The sequence below is a fragment of the Perca fluviatilis genome, chromosome 3, assembly GCF_010015445.1.
Source record: "Perca fluviatilis chromosome 3, GENO_Pfluv_1.0, whole genome shotgun sequence".
Classification (NCBI taxonomy): domain Eukaryota; kingdom Metazoa; phylum Chordata; class Actinopteri; order Perciformes; family Percidae; genus Perca; species Perca fluviatilis.
In genome coordinates this window covers 35,825,735-35,835,006 of record NC_053114.1, presented here as the reverse complement: position 1 = coordinate 35,835,006, position 9,272 = coordinate 35,825,735, and positions in this window count along the sequence as shown.

The window sequence follows — 9,272 nt, the reverse complement described above, 5'->3', positions numbered from 1 at the left end:
AAACAAGGAGAGATGATACGAAAATGAGCAGTGGAACCTTTAGCAACAATAACCTTCACTGGTGGCTGTGTGACAAGGGCATCGTTTTCAATTACTGTTAGATGGCAGTGTGTAATTTAATAGATGAGATCTGAGACTGACTTCTTATCCAGAATTTGATGTTTAAAGGAAATACAAATAATGACATTTGAGGAAAAAAATCATCCTCATCATCCTCCGCTGTGCGTCATACCACACCGGGAGCATTTCAGAAGCGGAGCATCATTCCTGTCCAACTTGCAGATTTAGTTGATTCTGTCATTTTTTTTCTTATTCTTATTTATGCTTCTAAGTAAGTAGTCTACATAGTTAAATGGTTTCTTCCAGTTAGTCAAGTTATGAACGACGTGGATCAAATATGTGTGGCTCTGTTTTAGTTGTTAAAATAGTGTAGAGATGTTATGTACAATCGTGAGTCTGCACAGGGTGTTTATTTTGAAAATTGACCGGGGGCTCTAGCTGTTCCACTTCCTGCCCGGCCTGTGCAACGGCCCTCGGCTCTGTCAAAAGTAGACCTAGCGTGTATTTTTAGCAGCGCAGAGTGGAACGCTGCTCGTGGGACGTGGTGCATCGTGGGTTATGGCACAAGCATTGTCTTGAAGGGCTGCGACTGTTCCGGTGGCTGTAGCACTGAAGGAACGCTGCACAGACGTGCCTGGTGGAATTTAGGGGTTTGATTACAGCCTGCAGCATACAGCATGACTTCCTAATTCACAGTGTAATTTCATACTGTACTCCATGGTAATACAATAGTTACCTGTTAGTTAAAAAATAGCAACAGTATAAAATATTTTTATGTTCCCAGATTGTTACCTCCTTATTAACTAATTTTACATCCTGTACCCTTGAACTACATTTATCTATCAGTACTGCACCATTAGTACTAAAAATGACACTGTAAATTGAGAGATATGCCTTTACCTTGTATAGTGTTACATTATTCTTTTAAATTCTCCAATATTGTTTTGTTTTTTTGAAAACCAAAAAAATCAGATAAGGATAAAGCAGCAGTAGGTTAAATTGCATAGAAAGAGTGCCTTAACTGTTGAAATAAAAAAATAAGACACACAGGGAGTCATCTCGTGCACACTTTGACACACATAACACAGCAACTGCAGGTCTGCTCCTCATATATTTCTTTGCTCTAACTGCATGTCCTAACAAAACATTTCTCCCTTTACCCACAATGTCAGGCCGCAGGTTGGTTTCCTTCGGGGTAATTGATGTGAAGGTTCTGCTGAAACCAACCCTGCACGCATTTGAAAGAGGTGAGCAGGAAATCGGGCCATCGGAGGTGGAACGCTGCATTCCTATCCCGCATCTCGGGTCAGAACCTCTGGTAGAGTCAGGATTTGTAGCTTAAAGGCTGTCAGAAATGATCACTTTGCTCTGCAACTGCACCCACACCCTGACACGGCCAACCCTTTTGTTAAGACAAAGGATGTACCCCAACAGATTGGGTGACCTGCTCTTTCCTTCGCTCAGCCAGTTCTGGTCTAGGCTAAACACAGTTCAGCTGGTGGAGGCAATGCAATGCTGTTGTACGGGGGAAAAGAAAGGCAGAGTTACTGGATATTTCCCAGGGAGCCAGGGCGGAGAATCAGTTTCCATTTCACCATGACCTTTCTCCGGTCCCAACGGTGGTCAGCTCCACCACTACCTCCTTCCTCTCACATCCCCACTGAGAAGCCTCCGCTCCACTGCTGTCTCTCTTTTTTTCGTTTGTCAACCTATCCATCTCACACTTTTTACTCGGATAGGACAGAACAGCCTCCCCACATGCACACCCCCCACTAACAAAGAGCTCAAATTCCCATAGCTCATCTATCTTCTCATCAGCTGTTTACACACATTTCAATGTTAGCATTGCACACAGTGCAAATGCGTAACTAATATGCAACTGATGAATACTAAGAAAATTACATCTAAACAACTCCATATCAAATTAAGGACCACCAACTACATCTAAATAAAGCTGTAATTGCAGTGCATTTTCCCCTCAGGATGGGAGTCATCCCTTTCCAACACCCAAGCTATTCTTAGTGTCTGTTAGTATTGTTTTCACTCACCAAACGTTACTTTCATATGAAAACGAGTGTGATGGCTTTCTCTTATGCCAACAATGCCGGGAAGCTGTTTGTCACCCGGCTGACCGCATAAACTCTGACAGACTCTGGACACACCTTTTGCTCTAACTTTAACCATTTATATTTACCTTTTCCATTTACTTTTTAGTAGTTTGAAGACATATCCAGTGAGAGGCAGATATTGGAAACGATATAAAAAGGGCATTCATGCATTGGCCAATACAAAGCACTCAGACAATATGTGACAAACTATATATATATATATATATATATATATATATATATAACTCAACACACAGCCATTAATGTCTAAACCGCTGGCAACAAAGTGAGTACACCCCTATGTTAAATTCCCATAGAGGCAGGCAGATTTTTATTTTTAAAGGCCAGTTATTTCATGGATCCAGGATACTATGCATCCTGATAAAGTTCCCTTGGCCTTTGGAATTAATAGACAGACATCATCACATACCCTTCACCATACCTAGAGATTGGCATGGGGTACTTTCCATAAAATCTTCTCTCAATGCAAATCAAACCAGCTATTAGGCTAACCGACATAAAACCATGCCAATCTCTAGGTATGGTGAAGGGTATGTGATGATGTGGGGCTATTTTAATTCCAAAGGCCAAGGGAACTTTATCAGGATGCATAGTATCCTGGATCCATGAAATAACTGGCCTTTAAAAATAAAAATCTGCCTGCCTCTATGGGAATTTAACATAGGGGTGTACTCACTTTTGTCGCCAGCGGTTTAGACATTAATGGCTGTGTGTTGAGTTATTTTGAGGGGACAGCACATTTACACTATTATACAAGCTGTACACTTTATACTTTACATTGTAGCAAAGTGTAATTTCTTCAGTGTTGTCCCATTAAAAGATATGAAATATTTACTAAAATGTGAGGGGTGTACTCACTTTTGTGTGATACTGTATATATATCGTTTATTCACAAAACTTTTACATTTTTAGTAAATACATGTTTCCCTTATAAGAAGAGATGCAGAAAATACAGTCCATTTCAGTAAGTACTACATGATTACAAAACCTTGCAGAAATGCAATGAGCCTTACAAGATCCATCATTACTATTTGATAAAAGGAAACATAAAATACACAACACAAATCATTACATTTTGCATTTGTGTATTGTGCCTCACTTGTTTCTGCTTATGAATGTAAGGGAGGATCATGCAAATAAAGGGGGCTAACAAGTGTGGTTAATTGCAAATTCCACTGGATTTACTAAGGTTCAGTCAATTTGCAAGGGTCACTTTTGTGTGAAGCAGGTGCAAATTTAAACACCTATATTAAAGGACGTCGTGGTGGGTGGTGGATTGAAATCTCAATGACAGCAGACAAAGGGTGAGTGTATCATGCAATGTGTGTAAGACATATGCAGTGAATCTAATCAAAAACAAAGAAATAACAGCTTCTTTAAAAGACATAGCGCAGAAGCCAAATATGAATATATTTTTAACACCAAACAGAAAGGAGATGAAGAGTTGTGACTGCATATGTGGTCATTAAACTTGAACTTGAATTCATGTTCACTGAGCTGCTGTAGTAATTGGACTCTTTGAAGACATTTACATTGCACTCGCTTGTATTCTTCGATAAGCAGTCTTTTCTTTTGTATATACACTATTTGGATGTAGTGGAATCTTTTTTTTCAATCCTTTAGAAGTTTAACAACTCCCACAGCACTAGTTATACAAACTTTTCTATTCATTAATTTTGTTATTATCGTACTTTTATGAATTTTAAACACCCAAATAATTAATGCTGAACTGTGGCTTTTGAAAAATATTTCTGAATATAATGAATTAATTATCTACGGATCACTACATTTAAACAAATGTCAGATTATCAAAGGTACAGGAAAAGTGTGTGGTATTAATGTAGCTTCACACTACTGTCTAAGGCATAGTATAATTTCATTATAACAAACTGGCAAGACTGTCTCTGTTGGCGTGGATTGCTAAAACATTGCCACTGGCATTGTGGTAATCATTTTCACTCTGAGTCAAATTCATGTACATGCTCACAAGGAATTGTTCCGCTCTTTATGTGTCAGAGACAATGCAAAAAAAAAGCAGAGGGCACAGTCGTACAGACAGCTGAAGAGTCACCTGTGACATCATTCTGCAGACTCGCCTGTCCAACGCTCCAGCAAAACAAACCTTGACTAAAAAAAAAAAAACAGAGAGGCAGCCTAATTGCCCCAACGTTTGCACTCTTCATACGTTGACAAATGAAGCCATTGTGCAGTGATTATCGCAGTTATTCATAGCCTCTTTGCTATGAGGATGGGACATTTGTTGCATTACATAGGAGCAGACACTGCTGGGCTTAGCGCATGTTTCCCTGTCACTGTGTATAACCGGCTAGCCAATGACATTTATAAATACTTGGTAATCTGCTCTGCTATATGCGTCACGTTATTAAATTGCCATTATTTTGGCGGCAACTGGGCCCAGCCTGTGATTAATTGAAAACTATTAAGTTGAGGTGGATCATGCCTGTTTATAAATGCTGCTTTTACACTACATATTAATCACAGACAAATTACAATAAATTACTATTCGGCAGTGCTAAGCTTTTGCATTAGTAGGATTCTCTGTAATAGAAACACAAGAAATATGGAAACATTATTTCTTCATTATTTCTGGTGGCACTGTAATAAAGAATGATTTAAAGAGTTGGCCAATGTCGGACTGGACACTTACACATTATGCAGTGTGCGTCTGTGCTGTGTTACTGTGTGTGTGTGTGTGTGTGTAGGCTTCAGACATGGGAGAAACAACAGACCACGCTCTGGTGAGCATCAGGCCAAGGCATATGGCTTTTTCTTAGTCTTGGAGTGGGAAGAATGAGCACCGAGTTGTGTTTCTACTCTACCACGTAACCTCAAACATAAACTCCAGCCCGCCGACAGCCGTGTTAGCTGCAGTACGCATCAGCATTTGCTTTTATCTACATGGAACACAAGATGGATGTGTTTCAATGAATCAAAACAATTAAGATAGAAGCATATGCATTACTTTAAAATTATCTTTACTTTCTGGCAATAATTAGAATGCCTATGTTAAGCCCTGACCATAATATTCCCAAGGAGGTTAAAAATACTGCTCGGATTTATCTCTAAACTTTACATGACCTAATAAACTTTAGGCCTTAATCAGACAGTAGGGGCAGGTGTAGAGGACAGAGTAGTGGATTTTATGTTTTGGATGTGGGAAATCTATTCCAGGGCTTCTGGTGAGAGACCAAGTCAATGGCTCGTTCCAATAAGTTGTGCGCTTTTATCTGCACTTTTTTAAGAACATGGCAACACGACAGAGGATTTAATGCCAATTTTGATGCTGGTATAAGTACAGAAAAATGAAAAGAGAAAGGAAACGCAATGCCACCAGATCTAGTGAGAAGGGATATGGAGTTATTTTATGTGATGAAGGCATTTACTGGAACCACTGCGCTTTCATGTTATTATGGCATCTCCACTGGCACAGGCTGGCTTGCTGCACTGAGCTCAAGGCCTTTTCACAACTCTTTAATGAGAGCACAGGATTTTTTGTTTACATTCCGTTCTCCCTTTCCCCCCACTCACCACCTCTCCATACCCACTCCCAACTCTGGCACTTTGGCAATTCCCACTCCTGCCTCATGATGGCCGCCTGTCTTTGGTGGTTTGCAATTAGCATCCTTCATGATGTTCTGCTTTGTTGGCTCTGCAAAGCTTAAACCGGAGTGGGCGCAAGCTACGGTATGTCACCGTTAGTCTGCGGGATTGGCGGTAGGAGAGATTTCACTGGGATTTATTATGTCTGTTCACAGGCGGTGGCCTCTGGGCCCCCTCTCCTCTTTTGTACATTCAAACAAACTCTACTTATTTCAGCTTCAGTGAAAGCTGACTTGGATCTGAGGAGGAAAGCCTGCCTGCCACTGAACCCAGAGGGAATGGGCGACCGGTAGCCTTAAACACCTCTCGCTCACTTCTTTCCCCCACCTTCTGCCATTGCTCCATTCCATCCACCCTCTATCCCCGAGCTCTGACAGAAGGTATGTATTTTAGGAGGGACCCCTGGTGTTGTGATGGACATGAGAGCCCTGTTTGAAATGGAAACCCACACATTCTGCCCTGCCAGGGAGCACCAGGAATATCCCAACAGAGATGGCGAAAGGAAATGGAACAAGTGAAAAAAATATCCATTTTTATTGAGGTTTTCCTTTCAAAAACACAACTAAATATAGGAACGACACTTCCTATTCAGGATATGATGCTGTGTAATGCTATAACCTCAACAGAGTACCCACTGACCACCACAGGCGTAGATAGTTTCTTTTTCTCATATCAACTCTCACTCTTGTATACACTGACAACACATGCTAGCTCAGATAACCAAGAAAAAAAACATGATAACAGAAATGAATGTAATTCATGAACAGAGATAAACTGGGCCACACACAAGCTTATCCTCTAGTGTGTGCAGCGCTGCCTTGCATTCACCATCTATCGTCTCTTTTCCAACCTCCATTTATTTCACACAGATGGAGAAGAATAGCATGCGTTTATGCATGTGTGTGTGTGTGTGTGTGCATACTGGTGTACTTAAGTGTTTGGGTATACGTTTTTTGTGTGCATGTCTGGGTCTGGGTGTGTATGTCTGGGTCTGGGTGTGTAAAGAAAATAATGTGGCACACTCCATCCTCCCTATAACTCACCTGGACTGATAAAGAGAGCAAAGGAATCGTTTCCTGCGCCTGCTACTCATTCAAATGGGCTGGCGTCTGTAAACAAGAGCTGCAGTTATCCATGTAGCGGTCAGATAAGAGGGGAAGGAGACCTCCAGAGTGATGGATCACGAAGGGGCTCCCAGTCCTCTTCTCTTCCCAGCACCACCCTGCCACCTTAGGATAATAAACAGCCGCGGAGCAGGGGGGCAGATAAGAGCCATCACTCACATTGGCCGGGCTGATAAGACACAGACGCTCTCTGTCACCCTCCATGACATTTGTTTTTCATTCCACTTCAGACCGAGGGAGAAGTCAACCTGTTTCATCTCATCAATGGGCTCCACTCAGGGTCCCCCGCTGAGTGTGTGCCACCCTTTGACACTGATGGCAGTCAGGTGACTGACTGTGTCATGCTGCACCAAAGAAGAATGGACTGCAGCCGGAGTGTTAGCACAGTTTCATTCACAACTACAGTAGCGTACCTCAAGCAAACAAACACTGTATTAAAGGTTTAAACTAACAAATTCATTTGACAAAGTTGAAAGAGGATGTGATGACTCTTCCCTCCTGCTATGCACTCAATGCAGTTACCGATATAGCATAGCTGCAAATTTTCCACTGAGGGTGTGTACAAAACATGCCCACTTTGATGAATTGCGGCTTTATTTCTAAAGATGTGGTCATGGTTGAACAAAAGGCCTTGTACACCCACTACCAAGTCTCTAGAGAACATGTCCTGATACTGTAGAGTTCTACGAACAGTATATTAATTTTGAATACCTTTTACCCAAGCTATTTTTACTCCTCATATGTCATCTTTATGGACTGACTGGGTGAGGCTTTAGAGTAAGAAACATCCAGGAAAACAGAGGTGGGTTTCTACCATTCCCTGGCTGGCCATGAAACCAAAGTTAGACATGAATCAATTTGAAATCTCCTTGAACAAAAAACTTGAGTTACAAGTTGTAAATTATGCTTTGGAGACTAATATTTCAGATGGGGTACATAAAATTATTATTTAAGTCATTTTGTATTTTGGCACCTTTAATTCTAAAAAGGCAGAGGCCTATCAGAGGGGATATGCAGTCATTGTAAATCTGCCTGCCCTAACACTGCCTCTACCAGGGTCACCTACGAGTCACAGATTTGAGAAGGTATAAAATGGTTACTTTATAGCTATCCCAATTGTTATACGTTAGAGTTATGTGCATTGTATTACCACTAATGAAGGGCGTAAATTCTCAGTTTACGACTGGACCTTTACAGGGGGGGTTGTAAAACACACACTTTTTGCGTTACTTGTGTTTGTCACCGGAGTTCTGGAGTTCAGACTGTGCACACACGGTTTCCATTAGTCAGGGGCCGCTCCTCCGAGAGGCCGCCGTCTGCAGTAATGGGTCCGGGCCGTGAGAGAGCGGGATCCCGTCCGTCGGTCACGGATGACATTTAACAGACAGGGCCCAACTTCCTGTGATCAGAACAGCAGAAACCATGAAGCTAATCCGTGGCCCTCACAAATCCCTCATCCCCATCCCCTCTGGCTGTCAAAAATGGACAGCGCCTGATAGTTGTAGGACAACAATCACCTGCGCGGACCCCCACATCACAGCTCGTACGTCCAGACACTGCCCATGCTAAACATGGGAACTGTTTAAAGCATCTTGCAGCTGCTAAAATACTCTGCTAATGTTTTAATTATGGAGAACTTACAGGATGAGTGGATACATTTGTTAAAATGAACCACAAACCACTGGAGTGCTGGTGACATGCTCTGTTCAAAAAGACAGGGTGAAAGTCAACATAAAAACTAGGGAATAGCTTTCAAAATTGTAATTTTTTTCACACTGACGCAAACCTGATGTCTGGGAGTAGAGATAGTTAAATATAAAAGTCACAAAGCCTCTTCGTTTGATTTAACCTGCATCACTTGGCTTTGTATAGATGACTGGGTGTTGGTTTTACTTGGCATCTTGATAGAGAGTTCACCATAATTATGTCAATCACATTTATGGGGGCTGCACTTTGCACTTCAGCAAGACATGGCAATAAACAATGGAGCTCTGAAAGGGAATCAACCTCAGATTTGCAGTTTCCTCACAACATTAAGAATATAGATATAGCTGCTGATGATAATGCGTACTGTAACATCAACATAATTTAGAACTATGCAAATGCCAGGCCTTGCTCTGTCACTGAGGGTAATATTTGACAGTAAAAGGATGCTGGAGACAGGAGACGTACAACACAGCAGTTTAGGATTGTGCCGGATTGACAAATCAAGCAATTAAAAGGGAGGTGATTATGTCATCATTTTCTTGGGATGGCTCAAAAAAGGTCCTGCTACATTTCGTATTCACTCTGAATGAATGAATAAGAAATGTAGGGGGGGTGGGGGTGGGGGCAGGAT